We start from the raw sequence: 27,132 nt of genomic DNA, 5'->3' as shown, positions 1-27,132 counted from the left end.
CTCCCAGCTCCTGCCACCAGGTGCAGTGAGATCTCAAGTGGCCTCACCTGGGTGACTACTCCTTGCCTCTCCAGCACAAGCTGAGGACTTCACCTGTGTGGCCACGCCTTGCTTCTCCAGCACAAGCTGAGGCATGCCCCAGTCCTGCAAAGCACTACAGGCCCCAGAGCCTGACTCCTGTCCATACTCCTGACACAGAGGCTTGCAATCAGTCATAGTATAAATCCTAGGTTAAAAGGGGCACGACTGCCCTTACTTAAAATGGCCACCGGAGCCTTGCATGTGACACAACGGCCGCTAAATTTTAAAGTTAAAAACCCCTTGCCATGCCCCAAAGTGCATTGCTGTGGGTTATCCCCCCCCCCGGAACTAGTGGGGGCTGGCGGCCTGGCAGGGGCCTACATAAAACAAAGGCCGTGCTGCGGCCTGAGATCCGAGCGCTCGCCCTCCCCCCCGGGCCTAGTGGGGGCCTAGCGGCCTGGCAGGGGTCTACATAAAACAAAGGCCGTGCTGCAGCCTGCAATCTGGGCGCTCGCCCTCTCCCCCTGGGCCTAGTGGGAGCCTGGGAGCCTGGCAGGGGCCTGGTAATGGCTGCCTTGGTGGTTTAAGTTGCTTGGTTGATGATGTCATTATTTGGCGCCGCCCTTCGGAGCTTTTGCTGGTGACAGCGTGCAATCTGCCTTTCTATTGGATGCTGCTGGAGTCTTCAGCGCTTTTGCTGGTGATGTCTAATTTGTGCGCCACTTTTTTGTGTTTAATCACTATTTAAGGTATGAAAGCTGTGCTTTTTTGGAAAAAAATTATGCCAGATCCCTCACTGATGGGCAAGGTACGCTTTGTCCTAATTTGATGCAATTTGGTTCAGCAGTTACGGAGAAAGGCTGTGACCTCTGCGCATGCAATGCCTACATTTTTATATACCGGTATATAGATAAACGTAAAAGGGGCCTGCGCGTGTGCGTTGACCTTTCACCAAAACCGCTTGACAGATTACGTTCAAATTTTGACACAATGTCAAATGCGAATGTAACACCATGCCCATTGGGAAGATAGACGTAAAACCCCCAAACCTTGGTCATTAGGAACCCTCAAATCACACAGCCGGGGAAGCTGGGAAATAGAAGGCAGAGAGATTCCGCAACAGCGCCCTCTAGTGATGGCTACACTGGTACTACACCTAAGGTAGAAAAGCTTCACTCTCCACTTTATCTGGGCTCGGCTATGCAGACTAGGCCGCTTTCAAGACTAGGCCGAGTCGAGGTGGGGGTTTGCCTGGGTGGGGGCTGGGGGGAAGGGGGGCCGGATAGGTCATGGGTCAGAACAGGGTGGGGGGAGTCACAGGGATACTCCTGTTTAAACATAACATGTGTAAAACAGGGGGACTCTGAAGGTGAGGGGGGGGTCTGAAGGGGGACTCTGAGGCTCCATTTAACAGACTGACCCACAGCAACGCGTGGCAGGGCCAGCTAGTTACTTATAAATATTATATGAGGACCCATTTGGGATGGGAGGGTAAACATACAAATATTCCATGCCAGTTAAAAGAGAACAAAAAAAAACCCACCCTTGTAGTGGGGGTTAAGTCATGGTGGTACCAGTTTTACTATTTTAGTCATTTTGACAGCTTTTGTGACTTACAAAAAGAATTGCTGTAAGCTGCTTTCGGTGACACAAGTGCAACCCAAGGGTGGCGTCGTGTGGTCATGATAACCCTAATAGGCGTCTCTTGCCGCAGGCCGCTTCCCGCCAAAACCTGAGGCGAAGGAGAGCATCTCCTGAGGAGGAAACGGCCCCTCCCCCACCTCGGCGAGGCCTTCCCTCGGCAACCGCCCCTCCCCTCCCCTCCGCCCCGCCCCTTTCTACCCAGCCTTACTATTACTACAAAGCCCTCCGCTCGCCCCCTCGATTGGGCCGCGAGAGCCCACCACGTGACCCGCAGGAGCTCCTCGCTCTCTCGCATCAACCCCGCCCGCCACACAGCGGGTTTGTTTCCAAGGCGACCGACGGGCGGGAGGAAAAGAGGGATGAGAGAAGAGGAATGGGGGGGGGAGGAAAAGAAGAATCCTTCCCTCCCGCCCCACAGAAAGATGCGCGGGCTCGTCTGCTGAGGGAAGGGAGCGCGCCGGGGCGGCGGCGGTAAGTAGCTTGATGTGGGCGGGAGCGGGAGTGTAGAGAAGGGGCTCGCGCATGCGTGATCGCGCTGGAACCCTGGACCTAGGAGATAGAAGGCGCGCGCGCGCGCACGTGCGTGTGGCTGTGAGTTCGCGCGCCGCTTAGCCTGATCCTTTGGAGCTGCAGCTGCTGTTGCAGCAGCAGCGGAGTAGAGCGGCTTGCCCGTTAGGTTTCTAGGGTGGCGGCAGCAGCAGCAGCAGCAGCAGCAGCAGCAGCAGGTATGTGCCTCCTTTTGGGGGTGGGTGGGGGGTTTCCTGCACCCTCGCCAGCCTTCCTTTTCCTTCTCACCTCCTCCTCCCCCCACCTCCCAAATCCCCCTCATCCCCTCTCAGCCTCTCTCCCCCGGCCTCTGCAAAGGCGCACGTGCTCACCTGCTGCAATGGGAGGCGCTGGGGTCCCCAATCCCGATTGCACTACCGAACCCTGCAAAAGAGGGGGGGGGAGACATGGTGACAGCGGAGCATCCTCCCCCCTCTACGAATTGCGTCTGGTGTGTGTGTGCGTGTTTGCGCGAGAGGGGAAGTCCCCTCTGGCTAGAAGAGCAGGGCTTTTCCTCTTCCAGAGCTGGGCAGTGGGCTTCCTATGCCAAGGAGCCAGGCATTCCCCACTGCAGAGGAGGAGGAGGGTGGACGAACACTATGCGAGTGTAATGGTGGTGGGTATATCCTGTCTGCTAAGGTGCAAGGCACCCCTTTTGTAAGTGACGGACATATTGCACATTCAGAGGTTGTGTTAGTGGAGGAAGAGGGATGGGCGCTTGCTTCTTAGGAGTGCCTGGGACTCCTACAAATTTTATTTTCTTAAAAGGAGGCATTTCTCATAGGAGGATCTGCACCACAAGCAGGGGATTCCCTGTTGCCTCTCCCAAATGCAGTTCATACTTGACGTTGCTTTGGGGTGAGATGCTGAGCACCTTTCCCTTCAGTTCCAACCCATTCTTAAAGCTGCAGAGTTAAAAAGATTAGGGCGATGAATTGTCCCTTCCATCAGCTTATACATAAAAGGTGCATATTTCTGTAGTGGGGGACAGGTCATTTTATCCTGGTGCCACTGTGGTGATTCTGAACTCCATGGGATTCTTTTAAGTGTTGCCACTGCAACACTTTCTCCATAAGAAAAAAGAGAGAAAACATTGCATGGTTTTCCCCAAGGAAGACTGTTTTCCTTAATCTTTCTTTCTCTGTACCAGATTGCAAATCTCATCACAGCAGGGAACAGGAGGAGTGCATGCTTTGAGCCATTTATCTGCAAAAAGGTGATGAGGGACCCTTTGCCAAAGTGTGTTAGGAAGGGATTACTCTCTGCCGTTGAATTTTTCGTATGTTCTCTCTCCATTACCTACATACTTGAAATCGAAATATGAATTAACTGCTTGTCAAGTTCATAGAGTTGGTTATGTGGCAAGCAAGCAGTCCTTCGCTTTTGTCACTGTAAAACAATATGCCTGTCAGGGTGGGTCTAGTGAGAAGTTCATGAATTTTCCTATGGAAGTGTATGAAGGAAAGATCCTATTGATGTAGTACTTTTTTGGAATTCATTCATGGGCATAGCCAGGATTTATGTTAGGGGGGGCAGAACCTTAGTTACTGGTAAGTATTTTTATTGATTTGATTGATGGGGGCAGCTGCCCCCCTTTGGCTATGCCCATGAATTCATTGTGGGTTTTTGTATACAAGCTTGGTTGGCCTTTTGGGAAGGCTTGAGGGAATCCTTTGTATTTAAGAGAGGTGATTTTTGATGACTTGTTAAGTGAGTGGTACTTGAAAGTCAACTGCTATGATCCTAGTGTTTTTTCCTACAGCAAGGGTAGTGGGAAGAGGTAAAACAACAGAATTCCATGTGACAGGAAAACAGGTCTCAGCCTTGGGCATAACTGTAGTTTGGTAATTCAGTAATTTCCTAAAACTGTGTTTTACATTATATTAAGAGGAGAGCTTTCCTTAATGCCTGACTCTAAAATAAGACACTTTGAATTACTTCATGTTGAAAGCTCTTCTTTTTAAAAAGGTGCATGACTAAGGGCATTTCTGCACAACAACGGGGCTGTTTTGTGCAATAAATATGCATTGCTGTGCACTTGTTGCATATGAATTTGGGTTGCAAAGCCGCAAAGTGAATGGTAGCATACCTCTTTATTTTCATTTGTTTTTTCTAAGTGGCCTTGGCATGCTTTTCCTTTGCATTGAAAATAAATTGCAACAATGCATTGGCCTGCATTAATAAAGATAGCTCACTGACTTTCAAAAACCAAGTTTAATGATATATTGGTTCCTTGGTATTGGGGTAACAGTCTGATTTATGTGTCCTTAACCACACTAGTTTATGTAATATAGGCTGAATTAAAAAAAAACAACAACACACCAACCAAACGAAAGCTAAAGTTGACAAAGGACCAAGTTGCAGTGCATCAGAAGGTAGTTCGACTTTGTGTAACTCTTCTTCATTTTGACCTGCTTCTCTTTATACGAACACAGTATTGCTTTTGATTCTGCACTGCTAGCCCTTGAACATCCTGGCTGTATTTTTTTTTTTAAGCTTAGGTTTGCTGGTATGCAGAACTAATGTACCTGCATGTGTACCAAAGGCTGGCTTGGGCCATTTATTTTATCATGCAGTAACTTGTCTTTTAAATTTTGCTGTTACCTACCGTCAACAATGTAAGCTATCACTTGGGCAAATATCTGCAGATTAGCTAGCAAAGAAATGCCATCTTGATTGTGAGACTGTAGGTCTAAATTGCTTTTACCTAGATTAAAATGCAATAGTGACCTTCTAATTAGCAAGCCCTCCACATGAGAAAAATACTCCCATGAGGCATTTACTTCTTCCTATACAGTATTACATTAGTTAGCTCCCGAAGAGCGCGTAAAATTTTTATTAGTTGATGCCAATCCACAGATTTCCTATGTGGTAGCAATCTATGTGATGAAAGCCATGAAAGCTAGGGAAAGATTTCTGGCTGACAAGGAAAAGACCCCTTTTTTGTCTTCATAATTTGTTTTTATTGTATTTTATTCTTATTTTATGCGATGACATCATTGCTAAGGTTATATGTAATGAATTTTAACATTGTTATGTAGATATTTGTGTAAAGGCTTAGTCCTCACAATAAACTTTACTTTGTTGTTGTTGTTGTTGTTGTTGTTGTTGTTGTTGTTGTTGTATGGACATTAGTTAGCTGTTTACTGATAAAAGAGATGTTCCAATGTGACTTTACCCAAACACCCCCACACCCCCAAAGCTCTCTAACTGCCACCTTTGTAAGAGCGTTATTTCATTTTTATCAGAGCACGTAAAAACACACAGCCAACCTCTGTTAATCACAGTAGCATAAGTATTATTTTCATGATTAACCAAATCCTAAAAGGGATCCAAAGTAAGTGTGAAGTGTTTGTTGCTTTTATAACTGTGTGTGTAAACCTAAGAGCAGGAGATGCCTGCATGCAAAAATGCATACCCCTCTCTTTTACAGAGTTGTCTGTGGGATGAGCTAGAAAAACCCTAGCAGCGGAGCTTGCTTCTGGTCTCAAATCACAGAGGAGGGCTGATCTTGGGAAGCAGCTGCCCTTTCCAAGATCAAAATAAGTGGGTGGGGCTCACCACCAGTGTCCCCCTGCTGCCCCATGCCTCTTAGCACTCCCCTAAGTATTCCCACAGCACCCTTTGGTAGCTAGGGCTACGGTATATACCTTAAATCGTATGGTAGCCATATTCTAGAGATGTAAGTTTAATTGTCTACTTTTCTAAATAATTCTGTCCAAAATCTGCAGTGTTTCTTTACCTAAATGCAAAGGTCTTATGATGGTGTTGGAGAATGCCTCTGTCTTCTCTACCTTTGTATTCTATTGTATTGCTATGTCACCTTCCTGTGGGCTCTCTGTCTCTTGTGGCTTCTGAAAAAGTTGGTTTTTCCATGTTAATATAACAAAGGCTAATATAGTTGTGCAAGTGTGATGTGGAATCTTTTCTGCCTTATACATTGTCAGAAATCAGTGGCACTACTATTTCCAGAAAATGATTCTAGATTCAGGTAGCCGTGTTGGTCTGATGCAGTCGAAATAAATTAAAAAATTGTCCAGTAGCACCTTAGAGACAAACCTAGTTGGTCTCTAAGGTGCTACTGGACAATTTTTTAATTTATCCAGAAAATGATGTTGTTGAAAGTGATGTAATAGGAACTGTCGTTTTCTCTTCACTTCTCTCCCTTCCCTGCTCCAACTTTCTTTTAAGTGTCTCTAGAGTGGTCTAAACCATTGAGCCTAGGGCTTGCTGTTCAGAAGGTTGGCGGTTCGAATCCCCATGACGGGGTGAGCTCCCGTTGCTTTGTCCCTGCTCCTGCCCACCTAGCAGTTTGAAAGCATGTCAAAGTGCAAGTAGATAAATAGGTACCACTCCAGCGGGAAGGTAAACGGCATTTCCGTGCGCTGCTCTGGTTCGCCAGGAGCGGCTTAGTCATGCTGGCCACATGACCCGAAAGCTGTCTGCAGACAAACGTTGGCTCCTTCGGCCTATAGAGTGAGATGAGCATGCAACCTCAGAGTCGTCCGCGACTGGACCTTTACCTTTAGAGTGGGGACGAAGCTCCTTTGACCTGATACTAGTTGCTAGTGATACCTATAAACTGAATTTTTGCTAACAGTACTGTACACAGGACTATGCCTCTTTCAAAAATGGTGCCAGGCTATGTCTTGTGCTGGGACACAGAATCAGTATTGCAGGCAGGAGGGGAGGGTTTGCCACAAGCAGACACCCTGATTGTTTTTTAAATGGAGGAACAATGTCAGTGATGAAACAGACCCTTGCCAGGCAGTGCATACATTAGGGGCCTGCTTTGTCTCTGGGGAACAGGAAGCGAGAAATCCAAACCTCAGTGATACTAAAACAGTCATTGACTGTGAAACTCAGTGAATATTTGTTGAAATCTGTAAATGGTTAATTTTTCCACAAAGCTAGTTTCAGCCATTGTTATTGGTGGTGTTAAGGTACTGCATAAGTCTGAAGAGTGAAGTAGCCGTAGAGCTTAGCAGGCACCTACAGGTACTGTACATTTTAAAACTACAACAAGACTGAAAGACAAAAAAGGCAGGTTCATCTTTGTTAGGGGGAACACTAGATGACAATTGGCTCCCAAACTCAAAACAGTTAGATTTTATCCAGAAAAGACTAAATAAACTCATCTTCTACATCAAAGGGGAAACAATCCTAGGAGGTGACCTCAACCTAAACACCAGAGACAGCTCTCCAAGACATTCACCCCCAAATCCTCTGGACAACCTTCCTCCAAAGCATGCCAGCCCTAACTGCAGAGGAACAAGAATTATGGACAGCGCTATTACCCCGGAGGAAATAGAGACTGGGCCCTGGGCCCAGATGGCTTTGTGCAAAGAAATTCAAAGAATTCTGCAAGAAATTCAAAGACACCCTGATGCCCTTTATGGCATGCCTGTTCAACAACATCATAAAAGGAGGACCCCCGTGCCTAAAACCTGGTCCTCCTCCAAAATATGGTAGTCTCTGTCCCAAAGCCATTCAAAGACAGCACATCCTCAAAATAGAATCACACCGCCCAATTTCACTGATAAATCAAGACTACAAAATACTCACATCAATTTTGGCCAACCGTATAAAATGTTTCACACACAAACTAATAGCCTTGGACCAGGCTGCCTTTTTCCCCAGTTGCAATATAACAGACCCCATTAGGAAACTATTGAATTTGATTGAACACAGCAAAACAACCAGATCCCCACTGATGGATCATGTCCTTGGATATATCCTTAAAGCCTTTGATTGATTGGAATGGAAATACCTAATGGTACTAGGCAGTTTTTTAAATTAGCCAGGTGCTGGGCACATTTTGCACCTGACTATTGGCCACTTGCGACCACTTTGCACATATACTCTGCAAAAGAGTGAAAGTTCATTACCCACCTTCTCCCCCCCCCCTCACAATGCCTATGACACCAGTATCTCACACCGAATGTAACTGTCATGTAGAAAGGACTCTGAATTGAAACAGAGGCATTGTATGTACCCTTGTGAAAATGCTTTAATAAAAACAAATTATTACTACTACTTTTTTGAAGAGTGTGTATGGAAGCAATTCAACTTAGACATTTGATTAACTTTTAACTGTAGGGTGGAATATCTGCTCACCTTCCCAAAGTGGGAATTTGCCCCTGTTCCATCCTTTGTTGATGTTGTGCTGCTGTGATCTGATCAGATTAAAACAGTAGTCTTTCAGGGGCCCTCTCTCCCTCTCCCCACTTTTTGCATGGGTAAAATGACATTTCACAAAGCATTTGCTCAAGACGGTTACAACATTCCTGCTGGTAAAAGGATGACCATAGGAACTTGCTAGGGATGAAAGTAACAGTTACCGGTAGCAGGTGAATGCATGTAGTCCTTCACATCTTTTGACATAAAATTTGGGCTCACTTGCTACAAAAACTGCACCCTAAAACATTTTGGATAACTCAGACTTTTGCTATCCTGTAGGCAAATACAGACACAAAAAGTTTGATTAAATCATGACAAAAAAGTATATCCAGGTTTTAAGATGAAGACCATGGACAGAAACGCATTCCCAATTTCACTCTCCTGCACAGAGCTGAAATATATATTTCATATTCTTAAGTGGTGACACTGAGACTTAAGCCACTAGGCACCTGGGTTTCCCCCTCTGCTTTGACCTTAGCCGGTTTAAGGTCCAGCGAATCCATTGCTATAATTCACAAACAGGCCTGTTGGTATTAAAGGCCAACTAAACTACTACATGGTTTTCGTTGAAAAACCATGCCATCATTAGCTTTAAGCAGCAATTAATGATGCTTGGGGAGTGTACCAGAAATCCTGTATTGTGACTCGTCTCCGATTAAATTAACACCTCATGACCACTATGTGATACATACGGTAATGTGTGTATTTCCAACCTGACTTCTTTAAGAAACTGAAATCTTCAAGGGGTTGAGGGGTGTGCATTTTGCTTATGTGCAGTTTCTGCACAATATCTTACATGATCCTTAGCTGTTGCTGTCATGTGGGAAAACAAATTTTAATATATTTTAAAATAGAAATCAACAGCATTAAAGTTATGGTCTTAATTGTGTTCCTGTTGTAAAATAGGGGGGAAGTGGTACCGTATCAAAGGGTCTTGGAGGCCGTGCTGTTCACTTAAGAGCCTTTGACATGCTCCCTTAGGCAGAAGAAATCTCCAGAAACACTGGAGTGGCTGGGGGAACCCGGCCAGATGGGCGGGGTATAAATAATAAATTATTATTATTATTATTATCCCCCCAAACCAAGGAGTTTTATCTGTGGGGCAGGGCTTAATTAGTGAGCGGCTGTAGACCCTGTTCTTCATGACAAAAGCTGGAACTTTGAATAGGAAAACTAATAAATGCCTCTAAGTACATGCAGAGTGCTTTTCCTTCTTCATTTAATAGAGCTTCACTCCTGAGATCTGTGAGCAGGGGTTTCCTGCTTAGCCTGGGTGGGTTTCCTCTGGCTTCAGAAATTTTGCAGATACAGTGGTACCTCGGTTTGCAACCACAATTGGTTCCGGGGAGCTGGTCACTCCTTGAGTTCGTCGCTCCCCAAGGCACGCTTCTGCGTGTGCACGAAGCGCCAATAGAGCACTTCTGCCCACGCGCACGCTGTGCAGCACTTCTGCGCATCCGAGCGCCACAGAACCCGGATGTAAACACTTCCGGGTCCGCAGTGGTCGGAAACTGAAGCGGTCGCTCCCCAACCCCAAGGCAGTCGCAAACCGAGTACCACTGTAATGTGCTTTTATTATAGAGAGATTGGACTAGGATTGCCCTTGCTCGCTGTGGAAATGGCAGCAGCACCTCGGTGGAAGGGTGGGATACAAATGTAATATTACACAGGCAATGCCCCATTTACTCAGGGAGTTATGTTCTAAGGTACTGTACTGTGTGTTTAAGTGAAATCACGTATATCTGAAACACCATTGAAAAAGCCTGCAAACATAGCTTTAGTCACCTATCTAGACTTTCTTGTACTGTGTGTGTCCATTTTCAGACTTTTCTGCCAACTAGAAGTGTATTGGACTATATGTGCCCCAGATGTGAGCTTTCTACCTGCCAATCAGTTTCTTGGCCCAAGTCAAAGTGATGGGTTTGACACAAAAAGCCTTAAACAGCTTAAGACTGCAATCGGTGCTTTTTTTCTGGGGGGACGCAGGTTTATGCATACCTGTAAGGGGGAGGGATTATAGAGAACCTCCCCCCTCATCAAAAGCAGCCCGTCTCCCAGCAGTCATGAGAGCGAGGGGTCTGAAGGGGGGAGTCAGGAAACTGAGAGGGAGTGCCAACATCAAAGAGCCCCTGCTCCATAGGCAGGAAGAGAGGGAGGCGGAAAAAGTGGACAGGAATATGTCAGACAGAAGACCTGTCCCCCCCTGACACCGGAATTGAGGAGGAGGAGGAAAGGGAGGCGCTTCTCAGTTCCGAGGCTTTTATGCTGGTCCCGAAAGTGGAAGGGGGTAGTGCAGGAATCTGACTCGAGCGGGTAGACATGAAATGAGCAATCCGTTACACTGTAAATAATGTGCACCAATAAAAACGTCTGAAAGACAAGCATGTGGAAGGTCATTACTCAAGAGTAGTCACAACACACCCTGACAATACCCCTAAACATTTTGTGAATCTTTGTACTTTTGTCCATTTACTGTATTTATTTCCCCCGATTTGAACTATAAAATGCTAATTTTCTTGAGTCAAAATGAGAGTATCCCTAAACATCTTTTAAGAAAAAAAGCACTGACTGCAATACTGTACCTCAAAGACTGTCTCTCCCCATGTGAACCGACTCGGACCCTGTGATAATCATCTGAGGCCTTTATTTGTGTGCCTCCTCCATGAGAGGTCTGGAGGGTGGCAACATGAGAATGGGCCTGTTTGTGGAATGCTTACCCCAGAGAGTCTTGCCTGGCGCCTTAGAATCATAGAATCATAGAGTTGGAAGAGACCACAAGGGCCATCCAGTCCAACCCCCTGCCAAGCAGGAAACACCATCAAAGCATTCCTGACAGATGGCTGTCAAGCCTCTGCTTAAAGACCTCCAAAGAAGGAGACTCCACCACACTCCTTGGCAGCAAATTCCACTGCCGAACAGCTCTTACTGTCAGGAAGTTCTTCCTAATGTTTAGGTGGAATTTTCTTTCTTGTAGTTTGAATCCGTTGCTCCGTGTCCGCTTCTCTGGAGCAGCAGAAAACAACCTTTCTCCCTCCTCTATATGACATCCTTTTATATATTTGAACATGGTTATCATATCACCCCTTAACCTTCTCTTCTCCAGGCTAAACATACCCAGCTCCCTAAGCCGTTCCTCATAAGGCATCGTTTCCAGGCCTTTGACCATTTTGGTTGCCCTCTTCTGGACACGTTCCAGCTTATCAGTATCCTTCTTGAACTGTGGTGCCCAGAACTGGACACAGTACTCCAGGTGAGGTCTGACCAGAGCAGAATACAGTGGTACTATTACTTCCCTTGATCTAGATGCTATACTCCTATTGATGCAGCCCAGAATTGCTTTGGCTTTTTTAGCTGCTGCATCACACTGCTGACTCATGTCAAGTTTGTGGTCTACCAAGACTCCTAGATCCTTTTCACATGTACTGCTCTCAAGCCAGGTGTCTCCCATCCTGTATTTGTGCCTTTCATTTTTTTTGCCCAAGTGTAGTACTTTACATTTCTCCTTGTTAAAATTCATCTTGTTTGCTTTGGCCCAGTTGTCTAATCTGTTAAGGTCATTTTGAAGTGTGATCCTGTCCTCTGGGGTATTAGCCACCCCTCCCAATTTGGTGTCATCTGCAAACTTGCTCAGGATGCCCTCAAGCCCATCATCCAAGTCATTGATAAAGATGTTGAACAAGACTGGGCCCAAGACAGAACCCTGTGGCACCCCACTAGTCATTATACATCTTTAGGCGCCAGGTGAAAACATTCCTCTTCAACCAGGCCTTTGGCGGATTGACATTCTATGTCCTTTTAGATGTGTTTGTGGGGTATGGGTTTGTTTTGTTTTGTTTTTATTTTGTATTTTTATGCTGTAGACCGTCTTGAGAACTTCAGATGAAGGGTGGTATACAAATTTAATAAATAATAATAAACAATACCTAGTGTGTCAGCAATGTAGTCATTTTGATTTCATGGGCATATTATTATTATACATTTATGTATACCCCACCTTTTTCCCTGATGGAACTCAAAACAGCTTACAGGTAAGAATAAGAATCATTAAAAACATTAAGAAAACAATAATTTAATAACATTTAAACAATAGAATTAATAGAACTATATACCCATGTGAAATAGGTTTAAAACGTACAAATAAGGACAGTAAAAACAGCATGGCACCAGCCTTCCAGCAAGAATGAAACAGGAATGTCTTCACCTGCCAGTGGAAGGAGAACAAGGGAGGTTGTTCCAGAGCCTGGGAGCAGCCATCAAGAAGGCCCTTTTCCATGTCTGTGAGAGTGATGGGACCAAGAGAAGGGCCTCCCCTAAAGATCTCAGGGCCTGGGAAGGTTTGTATGAGGGAATATGGTCTTTCAGATAGCTTGGACCTAAGCCATGTAGGGCTTTATATATGCCATAACCAGCGCTTAGAACCAGGTGATAATTCAGTTCGTTGTCTGAAACTTGTATGAAGTTCAGATTGCAATACTGGTTTCAGACTTTTTGAGCTGCCAGTACATCACGGGTCCCCGGCTGCTTGCACTGTGCTGGTGATAGCTGGGGAGCTGCGATGTATTGCCACCTCAAATTGCATGCTCCCCCATCTGCCTGCCTGCGATTTACCTTCACCTGAGCAAGTGGGGTGGGTTGCCTCCTTCCTCCCAGTCAGTTGCAGGCAGAATAACCAACTGGGAGGAAAGAGGCAGGCTACCCTGTTTGATCGGGCAAAGGCAGATGTGCAGGCCAGCAGGCACATGGAACGCTTTCTTAGGCTTTCTCTGCCAAGGCTGGGGCTGGACTGGGGAGGGAGGGAGGGAGGGAGTGGGCAGAAGCTCCTTCGGTTGAGCAAGCAACCAACCTCCTTCCCTTCCTCCCTGCACATCCCAGCTGCTTTTTCAGCCTTTTTCAGTGTTATTTCAGACATCATAATTTATCACTATATCACAATGATTAGCTGGTTGATATATCTTGATGCTGAAAACCAGATATCGCCCAACTCTAACCCTTACCTTCCAAGTCCCGGACTGCAGAATCCGGGACTGGCAGCCGTGTGACACTGGAAGTTGCGTCGACGTAACTTCCGGTGTCGCTTTGCCCTTCTATGGGCACCAAAATGGCTGCCGCTGGCTTCAAAAGTAGCTTCTGCGCATGACTGGAAGTGCGTTGACGCAACTTCCGATGTCGCCCCGCCCATCTATGGGCACCAAAAATGGCCGCCGCCGACACCGAAAGTCGCATCTACGCACTTCCGGTCATGCATAGATGCAACTTTTGAAGCCAGCACTTTGAATTGTGTCCAGAAACAGACCAGTAGCCAATGAAGTTGTTATACTGAGTAAGTCGTATGCTCCCTATAACCAGCTGCGGTCAGCATTCTGGCTGCAGCTCTTTGAGCCAGTTGAGGTTTCTGAGCCCTTTTCAAAGGCAGCCCCATGTGGAGCATGTCACAGTACTGGGAATCCAAATGGGATGTAACTAAGGCATGTGTCCCTGTGACCGACTCAGATGTCTCCACGAATGGGTGCAGCTGGTGCACTAGCACAATTGCACTCCTGGCCACTGCAGAAACCTGACCATCCATGCTTAGGGATGAGTCTAGGAGTACACTCAAACAGTGAGCCCTTGTCTTCAGGGGGAGTGCCTGATCACAGGCTGAATCCCTATGCTGCCTTCTTACTATTGAAGTTGCACAAATACCCCATTCTAATCATTCAAGACATCTTGTCTATGCAGTAGATTTCAGCTTTTGAGTTGCTATGGAAATACCTAAGTGTGGTGCAGTTCATGTCTCCTTTCATGAAATGTCCTGTTTCAGACTTTTGAAGTAATCAAGATGGTCTGCAAAAGCTTCCAAACTCTGTTTTCAACTAACCATGGTTACGGTAGTTGTGTTACGTATGATCTCAAGCAAATAACTGGTTTAGCTATAGTTTTGGGAACAAGCAAACTTCATTTCTGATCCTACTTTGTTTCCCTAAACAAAGGGAAACAAACTAGGATTATAGATAACCGTAATTGCAAGTTTGTTATAATAAACGCTGGCAGAAAAAGAAAGCTTTTAGAGAAGGGGAGGGAAGGGCAAGCTCATGATTCTTCTTTGGTGATCCCTTGTAGCTGAGTAAGATTGTCTTCCATAAACACGGTTTTAAGAATGAGTCTGTAAGTGACTGTGGAGGCCAGTTCTGGATCCACACGTCTTTCCACAGTGGGGACATAGGTTTCCGGGCAGGAGTTGATAACGGTGAGGGTTTGCCAAATGTGCCTTCCTCTTAGCGTGTTTTCCTCTTTCATCCTAAATTCAAGCACCTTCAAAGTCCACGATGCCATGGGCGTACCCAGGATCAAAACTAGGGGGGGCAAGGGGAGGGGCCAAGGCACGGAAGGGGAGGGGCCACAAAGTGGGCGGGGAAAGTGCAGTCAGAGGCGCCGGGCTGATGGGCAGAGGCGGAGCACAGCCCGACAGAGCGCACCGTGGCGCGACCTCCCTCCAGCTGGGAGATTGAGAGAGAGAGAGAAAGAGAGGTCTGGAACCGCGCAGACGCCCCTCTCTCCTTGCGACCGTGTTCTCAGCAACTGCCGACCCCTGCACGGTTTTGCATGCGGGCAGATGACGGAGCCAAGCTCCTCCCGCTGCCTCGCGATGGCCCAATCGAAAAGACCCTGGCCAAAGGCGGGCACCTTTGTCACAGAGAGGAAAGCTGGGGAGGCGCCGGCAATAGTGCAGCCGCCGCTGCGCCAGGAAAGGGGGCAGCAAGGCAGGAGTTCGCCTTGGCAGGAAGGCCCCCCTGCCGTGCTCCCTGGTTCCCCGTCGTGCATGGCTTTGCCTGAGGGCGTGACAGGTAGCTGGAGGGAGAGCGCGGCGCGACGGGCGGGAACGGCAAAACTCGCGCTCCGCTGGGCTGTGCCCCTCCCTAGAAGCAGGGCTGGTGGGCGGAGACAGAGTCCAGCCCAGCCCAGCGGAGCACGAGTTTGGCGTTCCCGCCCGTCGCGCCGCGCTCCCTGGTTCCCCGCCGTGCTTGGCCTTGCCTGAGGGCGCGCCGGGGAGCTGGAGGGAGGGTGCGGCGCGGCGGGAATGGCGAACTCGCGCTCCGCCGGGCTGTGCTCCGCCTCTGCCCACCAGCCCTGCTTCTAGGGAGGGGCAGCCTGCGGCCCCCACTTGCCCCGCGGTGGGTACACCCTTGTGGGGGGGGCAGCTGGCTTCTAGAGTAGGGCAGCTGCCCTAACTTGCTCCGTGGTGGGTACGCCCTTGCACGATGCTGTTCTCCAACTGGAGCACTCGCAGGCCAGTGTTTATACTACATTTTTTAAGATTTGCCTTGAGACAGTCTTTAAACCTCTTTTGTTGACCACCAGCATTACACTTTCCATTTTTAAGTTCGGAATAGAGTAGTTGCTTTGGAAGACGATCATCAGGCATCCGCACAACATGACCAGTCCAACAAAGTTGATGTTGAAGAATCATTGCTTCAAAACTGGTGATCTTTGCTTCTTCCAGTACACTGATATTAGTTTGCCTGTATTCCCAAGTGATGGAATCTGTTGATGGAATCTTTCGAGGAGTTGGACAGGGCGTTTATAAGTGGTCCATGTTTCATAAGCATATAATAAGGTTGGTAGTACAATAGCTTTGTAAACAAGCATTTTGGTTTCCCTGCAAATGTCCCTGTTCTCAAACACTCTGCACTTCAATTGGGAGAATCATAGAATAATAGATTCATAGAGTTGGAAGAGACCACAAGGGCCATCCAGTCCAACCCCCTGCCAAGCAGGAAACACCATCAAAGCATTCCTGACAGATGGCTGTCGAGCCTCCGCTTAAAGACCTCCAAAGAAGGAGACTCCACCACACTCCTTGGCAGCCAATTCCACTGTCGAACAGCTCTTACTGTCAGGAAGTTCTTCTTAATGTTTAGGTGGAATCTTCTTTCTTGTAGCTTGAATCCATTGCTCCGTATCCACTTCTCTGGAGTAGCAGAAAACAACCTTTCACCCTCTTCTATATGACATCCTTTTATATATTTGAACATGGCTATCATATCACCCCTTAAAACTTCTCTTCTTCAGGCTAAACATACCCAGCTCCCTTAGCCGTTCCTCATAAGGCGTTGTTTCCAGGCCTTTGACCATTTTGGTTGCCCTCCTCTGGACACATTCTAGCTTGTCAGTATCCTTCTTGAACTGTGGTGCCCAGAACTGGACACAGTACTCCAGGTGAGGTCTGACCAGCGCTATTACTTCCCTTGATCTAGATACTATACTCCTATTGATGCAGCCCAGAATTGCATTGGCTTTTTAGCTGTTGCATCACACTGTTGACTCATGTCAAGTTTGTGGTCTACCAAGACTCCTAGATCCTTTTTACATGTACAGGTGTCACCCATCCTGTATTTGTGCCTTTCATTTTTTTTTGCCCAAGTGTAGTACTTTACATTTCTCCCTCTTAAAATTCATCTTGTTTGCTTTGGCCCAGTTGTCTAATTTGTTAAGGTCATTCTGAAGTGTGATTCTGCCCTCTGGGGTATTAGCCACCCCTCCCAATTTGGTGTCATCTGCAAACTTGCTCAGGATGCCCTCAAGCCCATCATCCAAGTCATTGATAAAGATGTTGAATAAGACTGGGCCCAAGACAGAACCCTGTGGCACCCCACTAGTCACTTCTCTCCAGGATGAAGAGGAGCCATTGACGAGCACCCTTTGGGTTCGGTCACTCAGCCAGTTACAAATCCACTGAATGGTAGCATTGTCTAGCCGGCATTTTACCAGCTTTACAAGAATATCACGGGGCACCTTGTCAAAGGCCTTGCTGAAATCAAGATAGGCTACATCCACAGCACTCCCTTCATCTACCAGGCTTGTAATTCTGTCAAAAAATGAGATCAGATTAGTCTGACATGACCTATTTTTTCAGAAACCCATGCTGACTTTTAGTGATCACAGCGTTCCTTTCTAGGTGCTCACAGACCATTTGCTTAATGATCTGCTCTAGAATCTTTCCTGGTATTGTCAGGCTGTCGGGGCGATAATTGTTTGGGTCCTCTCTTTCCCCCTTTTTGAAAATAGGGACAACATTTGCCCTCCTCCAGTCTGCTGGGACTTTGCCTATTCTCCAGGAATTCTCAAAGATTATTGCCAGTGGTTCTGAAATCACCTCTGCCAGTTCTTTTAATACTCTTGGATGTAGTTCATCTGGCCCTGGAGACTTGAATACATCTAAACTAGCCAAGTATTCTTGTACAGTGGTACTTCGCAAGACAAAATGAATTCGTTCCACGAGTCGTTTCGTGTTGCGATAATTTCGTCTTGCAAAGCGCGGTTTCCCATAGGAATGCATTGAAATTTAATTCATGCGTTCCTATAGAGAAAAAAGCGCAAAAAAGGCGCCGACTCACCCGCCAGAAGTCTTTAAGGCTCTGGAGAGGGGGAAGCAGGAGGAGGGCCAGGGGTCTCCTCCGCCGCTGCCTCCGCTCCTTCAGGCGCTGCTGCTGATCCCGCCAAGGGCCGCCTGGCGAGCTCCGCTGCTGCTCCTGCCAGATCGGGGGAGGAGCTGCGGAGGCCGGCGTGGAGGGCAAGGCCGGAGCCGTGGAGGCCGCCATGAGTGCCGCGCCGCCTCAGGAGGCAGAAGCGGCGGCCGTGGACATCAACGGCGGAGTCCTAAAGGTAAGCGGCTTCCCTTCCCGTTGTGAGGATGCTTCGTCTTACAAAGCACGGCCATAGACGGCTTCTTTTTGCGAGTCTTCAGAAAAATCGCAAAACGCTTTTGTTTTGCGATTTTTTTGTTGCGCGAGGCGTTCGTCTTGCGGGAAACCACTGTACTACCTCCTTACTTGTTCTGGGCTGTGTTTCCCCTGCTGAATCATCTGCTCCATAATTCTTCAGGTCAGGAATTGTTTTCTTTTTTGGAGAAGACTGAGGCAAAGAAGGCATTGAGGAGTTCTGCCCTTTCTCTGTCCGCTGTTTGCATTTCACCATCTTCTCCTCTAAGTGACCCCACTGTTTCCTTGTTCTTCCTTTTGCTACGGACATACCCATAAAAGCCCTTTTTGTTGCTTTTAACCTCTCTAGCAAGCCTGAGTTCATTCTGTGCTTTAGCTTTTCTGACTTGTCTCTACACGTGCTGGCTATTTGTTTGAATTCCTCTCTGGTGGTTTCCCCCCTTTTCCATTTTTTGTACATATCCCTTTTAAATCTTAACTCAGTTAAAAGTTCTTTAGATAGCCACCCTGGCTTCTTTAGGCACCTTCCATGTTTCCTTCTCATTGGTATTGCCTGAAGTTGTGCTTTTAGTGTCTCCCTTTTAACAAACTCCCAACCATCATGAACTCCCTTCCCTTTTAGTATTTCTGTCCATGGGATTTCACCCAGCATTTCCCTAAGTTTTCTGAAGTCAGCTTTCTTAAAGTCTAGAATTTGAGTCTTAGTATGCTTGGTTGCTTCTTTCCGCTGGATAATAAACTCCAGAAGAGCATGGTCACGCCCACCTAATGATCCTGCCACTTCTACCCCACTAACCAGGTCATCACTATTGGTTAGTACCAGATCTAAAATGGCTGATCCTCTTGTTGCTTCTCCCACTTTCTGGACAATGAAATTGTCTGCAAGGCCAGTGAGGAATCTGTTTGACCTTATGCTCTTGGCTGAGTTTGACATCCAACAAATATCAGGATAGTTGAAATCCCCCATTACTACTATCTCACTTCCTTTTGAATGCTTGGTCATCTGTTCCAGGAAGGCTTCATCTGTGTCCTCAGTTTGGCTTGGGGATCTATAGAAAACTCCCACAATGAGAACACTGTTATTTTTCTCTCCCTTAATTTTGACCCAGATACTCTCAAAATGGCTTTGAAGTTTTAAATCCTGAATCTTTTCAGACCTTTGGGTGATCATCTTCAGCACTTGGTAGACTCCTACCTTCAGGACCACTGTCTCCCTCCCCCACATAAGTCAGTTTAAAGCCCTCCTGATGAGGTATTTGAGATTCATGGCAAAAACATTCCTCCCAACCCTTGTGAGGTGCAGCCCATCACTTGCCAGAAGTCCCATCTTCAGGAAGCTGCAGACTGTGATCTAAATATCCATACCATTACTGCTTGCACCATTTTCGAAGGCAGTTGTTCACTTCCCCTATTTTTCCCTCTCTCCCTGGGCCACGTCGTTCAACTGGGAGGACAGATGAGATGACAATTTGTGCATTTAATTGCTTCAACTTCTTGCTGCACTCGCAGAGCTCAGGCGATGCTGGATTTCGGCATCAGTGTTGGCCCTTGTGGAAAGATAACTGCCCAGATAGGATAAGTGATCAACATTTTCCAACGTTACACGATTGAGTTGGATTTGTGGCGCTCATGATATTGTATGTGTAAATGCTAAACTATGGATTAGCGTTAAATCTGAACCCAGCCAATATTTGAATCTAGGATGCTTTGAGTTACTCACTTCCTATCATAAAACAGTTTATTCAGTTTCTAGAAGTTCAAAATATGTGTTCTTATGATGTTAGAAAACTGTATTGTAATGGCCAGATACCAAAGGAACTAAGCCTTCTCCCTGCTTCTTTAGCACACTGAAACAATCACACAAATTGAGGTTTCCCAAGTGCCTTTCAATTCTAGAAGGAGAGGGACAATGTGTGTACCTATGAAAAATAAGAAGTAATTTGTGATGAGTAAATGAGATTGACATGAAATGTGATGTGGACAAGTCTGGACATGCCCTATGTCATGGGTAGGCAAACTAAGGCCCAGGGCCGGATCCGGCCCAATCGCCTTCTCAATCCGACCCGTGGGCGCTCCAGGAATCAGTGTGTTCTTACATGAGTAGAACGTGTCCTTTTATTTAAAATGCATCTCTGGGTCTGGGTTATTTTGGGGGCCTGCTTAGTATTGTTAAATGAGTAGAATATAGTCCAGCCCCCCACAAGGTCTGGGGGACAGTGGACCGGCCCCCTGCTGAAAAAGTTTGCTGTCTCCTGCCCTATATGCTTTCCCTCCCTTCTTGCTCCTGCATATTCACATTGCCTCCCTTCCTTGTTTGATCAAGCCATAGTTTGCTATTGCATCTGAACTGGGCAAAATGTGTAGCCATACTTTCCTTTCAAGCTAAGACCTGGAACAATGGCTTGAAGTCGCTAGAGGAGTTGGAACATTTTGTTTGATCTCATCCGTAAGCGCAGCAGAACAAGCTATCCTATGGCAAGAGAACCCTGTATCACCCATGTCTCTAATAGGCGCCTGCCCTTTCTTCATTTTGAAAGCCTGAGGGGAAAGAGTCACCCACAAATAATCGTAGCATCTTCCTGCCCATGCAAATGAGTGGCATAAAAAATGAGGACCTATTATTTCTTATCCAGTTTATAAAAATTCCACTCCACCTAGAGGCAATTCTTACCTTTCAATGCAAACAAGCAAGTGACTTTTTATTTACATGCCAGCTGCAGATAATTTCCTGTATTAATGATACATTCTACTCAATAGAGCAGCCTGTCTTAATGTTGTTCAAAATCTTCAACCAGATCAAACTTACTATTTCATGCCTATATCTTCAGTGGGCAGGGGGGGAACTGTACTTTAACTGTACTTAAAAAATTTTTTTTTTCCAATTACTGCACTTCCAGGTTGCAGCAGAATTAAGATAAACCTTCATCTTTGAAGCCTTGGGGAGGAACTACATTTTATAGATTGTTCTGATCTAGATATGTTTGGTGTGTGGAAATTGCTGCGTACTTTCTTCCGCCCCTCTCATCTGGCTGGATCACAAGTGTCCCTAACAGGTGCCTCTTTGAGGTTTTCCATTAAAATTAACAGCTTGGGCTTCTATCATCTTCATAGGTTTCCACCTTGTCCTTTCTGCATCTTACTTGACCAATTCTGTACACAGTACTCCATATGAGATTATGCTAGCACTTCTTAGTTCTTCTTGATATACAATAAATTTGTTCTGGAGGCTCAGTAAAAGCTGCAGCCAGGTTGGGTTTAGGTTTGGCGCCACCTGGTGGTCAATAAGCAACATTGCAAGCTTGCAAAAATAAGTAAACAATTCAAACAGGATGCTGCTGTCTTGGCTCCTTCCTTCTTCAGTTTTTTTATTTTGCCTTGCAGAAAGCAGCCATTTATTCCTGAGACTCCCAATGTTCACCTTTTTTCCCCAGGCTGGTTAATTTCTTGTTCAATCTACCTCTCGTTGAATGTCTCTGTGGCTCTAGTGTTCCTTTACTTTTGCATTACCACTCACATGGTCGTCACCTTCCACATTCCTTTATCATTTCCAGATGAACACTTTTGCCCCAGCTGAGAATTATTTTTGCAAGCTTGCAATATTGCCTGTTGACCACCAGGTGGCACCAAACCTAAACCCAATTTGGTGGCAGCCTTTTCGGGATCCAGAAATACCTTACATTGTAGGTACAATGGCCTTTTTTATTATTGCTCTGTTCACACAAGCCCCATCAGGTTTTTTAACCTTTTGGTGTGCGTTAAAAAAATAAACTTTAATATCAAATATGCAGAGTTTGTTTTGGAATATTCATTTTGTATGGCTTCTGTCTGTTGATCTTCAGTTCAACTTTCATTGTGGGTTTTATTGGTGCCTATCCAGAGTTTAAATTAGCAGACAATCAATTCTGCAAGAAAGCATCACCTTTTGAGGTTCTCTCTTGACTGTGCAGCACAAATGGTAGCATTGCCTGCTTCATAAATACGAAAAGATATGAATATTAGTTCTTTGTTTTCCATTTGTTAAGACTATTGTGTGTATCTCCCTCATTTAATTTGACTGACCTAAAAAAAACCCAAAGCTCACCTCACATCCTTTTTCAAAGGCTGCATTTTCAAAACTGAGACAGTTTTGATAGCCCATTTTGATATGGAACTGCAGCCTGCTATCATTACTTCCTAAGCCCAATATTTTTTATTCTACTTCTGGGTATCCATAATTCTGAAATAATATAAAATAATTATGTTTATTAGGTGGGAACTAGTTTGAGTAGTATGGAAGTGAGAGCTGGACCATAAAGAAGGCTGATCGCCGAAGAATTGATGCTTTTGAATTATGGTGCTAGAGGAGACTCTGGAGAGTCCCATGGACTGCAAGAAGATCAAACCTATCCATTCTTAAGGAAATCAGCCCTGAGTGCTCCCTGGAAGGACAGATCGTGAAGCTGAGGCTCCAATACTTTGGCCACCTCATGAGAAGAGAAGAATCCTTGGAAAAGACCCTGATGTTGGGAAAGATTGAGGGCACTAGGAGAAGGGGACGTCAGAGGACAAGGTGGTTGGACAGTGTTCTCGAAGCTACGAACATGAGTTTGACCAAACTGCGGGAGGCAGTGCAAGACAGGAGTGCCTGGCGTGCTATGGTCCATGGGGTCACGAAGAGTCGGACATGACTAAACGACTAAACAACAACAACAAACAACAACAACAACTGCAAATCAACAAACAGAACTTTGCTGTTGCATTTCAACAAATCTATTGGCGAGACCTGAACAGGCATCCTGGAGTTCCTTTGAAGTTCTTGCTGTAGCCGAAACAAAAACTGCTTAAGAGGTAGAGTGCTTCTCAAGTTAGATTTTTTAAAGGTAAACCAGAAGTGGGTTGCCTCTACGGAATGATAGCATGCCCTCCTTAGTTGAGTGTTTCTTTTCTAAAACTAAAAAGCCTCACATACTTAATCTTTTTCTCATAGGCTCACACCTTGATCAAAAGGAGAGTGGCACAACCTGGGATCTTGCCACTGGGCGCAAACTTCCTTACTTGGCCATCTTAGAACTTTAACATATTGTAGCTGGGGCTACTCTTGTGCTGTTTGACAGCAACATCTATTCCCCCCATAATAATAATAATAATAATAATAATAATAATAATAATAATAATAATAATTTTATTATTTATACCCTGCCCATCTGGCTGGGTTTCCCCATCCAAGGTATTTCTTGTTTTAAACAGAGATTCTCTCCACTCTGTAACAGTAGCCAGATGCTGTTGGACAGATGTGCATGATCATATCCGTTTAGAGTTCAACCTAGGCCCCTGTGACAATGCCCATCTGTGCTGGCTGGCTGAAGAGAGTTTAAGCATGTGATTCCCTGGCTGAAATGTATCATTTGGCTATTAGCTTTTCTGGGTGTGTGGAGAGCATTTGTCAGGAGTAGACCATGCCTCAAAAACCACAGCTTGTTCTCCTGGGGTCCAAAGACAACTCACCGTCAGCTGACATGTTGCAGGCATTCTGCTTATAACAGCTTGATCGTGGTTTGACTGATTGGTTTCTGTCAAGTAAATGGCAGCAGTGTTTTCATTAAAGGCTACGTCGAAATGTTTCCACACAGCGTATTTGGATTTCAAATGTCTTGTTCTATAAGTACTGTAAAAACTGGATGGATTGTGACGTATTCAAGGAAATTGTTAACAGGCCTAGGATGTGCACCTCACGTTCTTGTCTACTTTCATTTATAAGTTTCTCAAGATGTGTGTGTGAGGGGGAATGGCAGGCCTTAACTCAGGAATCTGTGGTTTGTTTAAAGCTTTAAGCAAATGCAAGTTATGGCAAGAAATGACATCTGTCTTGATTTAAACTCTAGTGAGAACCAACCAGAATTTGAAACCATAGTTTGTTCCTGGTTTTCGGTATTCTTAATAACTCGGCTTTAATTACAGTCAGATAATGGTTCTGTGAGTTCAGACAGCATGGGGATTTGAGTCCATTTATTTGAAAGCTTCCATCTCCTCTTGGCTGCGGAAGGGAGAAGAATGAATGAATGAATGAAGAACAAGACTTGTGCAAGTTTGTTCACATACTGCAAGTCTGTTCACGTTTTGTTTGAAGAGTGTGCTGGGCCCACTCCAGTCAGTCTTTGAATGCATTAATTACTGGGTCTGTTCCTCTCAAAGACCACATAGCTTTGTTGTACAGCCTGCTAATGTCTTCCTTGCCCTCTGTACAGTCATACCTCGTGTTGCGTCCGCTGTGGGTTGCGTATTTTCATGTTGCGAACGCGGCAGACCCGGAAGTGCTTAGTTCTGGGTTTTGCTGCGCGTGCATGCGCAGAAGTGCTCTATCGTGCTTTCACGCATGTACAAAAGTGCCACTTGGGTTCTGGATTTTTCGGGGTGTGAACGGCACCCCAGAACGGATCGGGTCCGCAACCCGAGGTACCACTGAAATCGGACTTGGGAATCGTCAGGGTTAGCTCCACAGAGGGCACAGTTTTGGTCCGCTGCCTTTTTTGCTCATGCTTGTAGAAGCAAAACTCTGTGGCATGTGGCTTGTTCATGCATTGATAGCCCCTTCCTCAAACATTTTGCCTTCCTCTGGGATCATTCCCTAGTAACTATGATCATGATTCCAATCTCCAAGGTAATGAGACACATAGAATATAACACTTTGGTACAGTTTCTTTAGATAGAAGATCAAAGCGTACTAATAATATGCTAAAAATGGGAGCAGTTAATCAGATTATTGTGTAATTCAACTGAGAACTGAATGCAAATCATGCAGGCTCAGCTAGGCAATCTTGTGTTTGCAATGGGGAGAATTAATGAATGGCAAATGGCAAAAACAAAAAAAATTGCTGGATCTGAGCAAGAATCCATCTAGTTAGCATTCTGTTTCCAGCAGTGACCAGCAGTATCTTTCTGGGAAACATGCAAGCAAAAGCATGATTGTGAGAGCTATCTCCTGATGTTTATCCCCAAAATTAATTGTTGGAGGTGCACTGCCACTGAACATGGAGATTCTGTTTTAGCTGTTATAGCTGGTTGCCATGGGTCCATGCTCCTCATGAGCATTCTCTCCATGATCAAGAACTCACATCCATAACGGGATTACAAAAAATGCTTTCTGTTTGCCTCTCTGCTCTCCCCCTGCCTCCAAATATCACCACCTTGCTTTGGTTCTCTATTTTTGAATTGTAAGATTTTTAATGGAATTTGTCTTTGGTTGTTGTAAGCTTTGCTAGCAACTCCATTCAAATAGTGGGATACAAACCTAATAAATTGGAGCGCAGTTCAGTAATTTATTTATGTGTGGTAGCCTTTCAGGACTATATGGAAACATCAGTTGGCCCCAGATGCTGTGGCCAGATTTTTAAGTAGCGCAGACAGTATGTACTATAGAATTGCCAGACTTATAAGATCTTCATTGGTTACCTGTTTGTTTCTGGGCCCCCTCTAAGGCCTTGAGGGGTGGGGGAATACATCAAAAGCATCAAGGCCTTAGAAAGCTTAGGACCCACTCCTGGAAAAAGTGTCTTGTGCCATATATTCATCTTTCTGTCCTGCACACCCTGAATGACCCAAGGAGGTAAAGGTAAAAGGACCCCTGACCATTAGGTCCAGTCGTGACCGACTCTGGGGTTGCAGCGCTCATCTTACGTTATTGGCCGAGGGAGCCGGTGTACAGCTTCCGGGTCATGTGGCCAGCATGACAAAGCCACTTCTGGCAAACCAGAGCAGCACACGGAAATGCCGTTTACCTTCCCGCTGGAGCGGTACCTATTTATCTACTTGCACTCTGATGTGCTTTTGAACTGCTAGGTTGGCAGGAGCTGGGACCGAGCAGCGGGAGCTCACCCCGTCACAGGGATTCGAACCGCTGACCTGATCAGCAAGCCCTAGGCTCAGTGGTTTAACCCAGTTGGCTGTAAAATCAGGAGCCTTCTGGATAGGAGCATTTTGAGTTGCCCAAATCCTTGCCTTGTGGTTGGTCTCTTCCTTTTACATTTTTGGGTTTTTTAGCTTGCTATTTCAGAAAGCTTTTAGCTAAGAGAATTTTATAGGTGAACTTCTGTTTTAATTGTAGCCATATTCCTTTTCAGATATAGTGAGTTGTTGTTGTTTGTTTATTGGTTTCTTTTTTGGAAACTGTTTTGGAGAACTTTAGGTTGCAGAAACTTGAGAGGGAAACTTCACACAGAACACTTCCACACACAGTCTTGACTAGCCCTCCTTCCCTTGCATGTTCTCCCATAATGAGAGTGAGCTTGTCCAGTTGGGCTTTCGGACCCACCAGCAGCGAAGAAAGGACAGATGTCTTGCAAAGGTGGCGGAGCTCCCAGCATACCTCAGTAGAATGACAAGAGTGAAAGATCTTCACTTAAAAGCGTCCCTCCTTTTCCGGTGGGCTGAGTGCAACATCCACTCCATCATGGCGGAGCACATCTTGACTGGGGGGGGGGTGTTTCCACAATTTTATGGCAGTTTCTCCAGGAGTTGCTGTTCACTGTGTATTTCCATAAAAACCATCCAAAATATATTTCAACCATTGCCTTTTCAGGAAAGAATTATTATATGCTATTTTTGTTGAATAGTTGCTAGGTTTATTTTTCTAGTATTGATCCAAAAGTTTAACCAGAGACTTTCTGGTGCATGCAAGGAGGGTGAGGGTTAGAGCTTTAAGAGGGAAAAATGATTTCTCTAACCCAGTGTGCGAAGAAATTAGTGCATTTTCATGTCGATCTCATTTACTCATCACAAATTACTTCTTATTTTTCATAGGTACACACATTGTCCCTCTCCTTCTAGAATTGAAAGGCACTTGGGAAACCTCAATTTGTGTGATTGTTTCAGTGTGCTAAAGAAGCAGGGAGAAGGCTTAGTTCCTTTGGTATCTGGCCATTACAATACAGTTTTCTAACATCATAAGAACACATATTTTGAACTTCTAGAAACTGAATAAACTGTTTTATGATAGGAAGTGAGTAACTCAAAGCATCCTAAATTCAAATATTGGCTGGGTTCAGATTTAACGCTAATCCATAGTTTA

General features: G+C 45.6%; 2 protein-coding genes across 7 annotated transcripts in view; one reads left to right on the top strand and one right to left on the bottom strand.

The window, feature by feature from the left end:
• The window catches only part of NRG4 (neuregulin 4), a 40,122-nt gene extending 38,341 nt beyond the window's left edge, over nt 1–1,781 (bottom strand). The window contains exon 1 of one of the 2 annotated variants that reach the window (XR_015947843.1): nt 1,639–1,781. The gene's annotated coding sequence lies outside the window, so the exon portion shown is untranslated. The remainder of the gene's footprint in view (nt 1–1,638) is intronic. The other variant, XR_015947842.1, reaches the window with a different exon arrangement.
• A 156-nt stretch (nt 1,782–1,937) lies between these two features.
• The window catches only part of TMEM266 (transmembrane protein 266), a 102,209-nt gene continuing 77,014 nt past the window's right edge, over nt 1,938–27,132 (top strand). For 2 of the 5 annotated variants that reach the window (XM_088660815.1, XM_060279103.2), the window contains exon 1: nt 1,938–2,136. The gene's annotated coding sequence lies outside the window, so the exon portion shown is untranslated. Of the gene's footprint in view, nt 2,137–2,176; nt 2,391–27,132 lie in introns of those variants that run through there. The other 3 variants (XM_088660813.1, XM_088660812.1, XM_088660814.1) reach the window with 3 other exon arrangements.

The sequence above is a fragment of the Zootoca vivipara genome, chromosome Z1 (genome assembly GCF_965207765.1).
Source record: "Zootoca vivipara chromosome Z1, rZooViv2.hap1.1, whole genome shotgun sequence".
Classification (NCBI taxonomy): Eukaryota; Metazoa; Chordata; class Lepidosauria; order Squamata; family Lacertidae; genus Zootoca; species Zootoca vivipara.
Note: the sequence above shows the minus strand (reverse complement) of the source record. Positions and strands in the feature narration are given on the sequence as shown.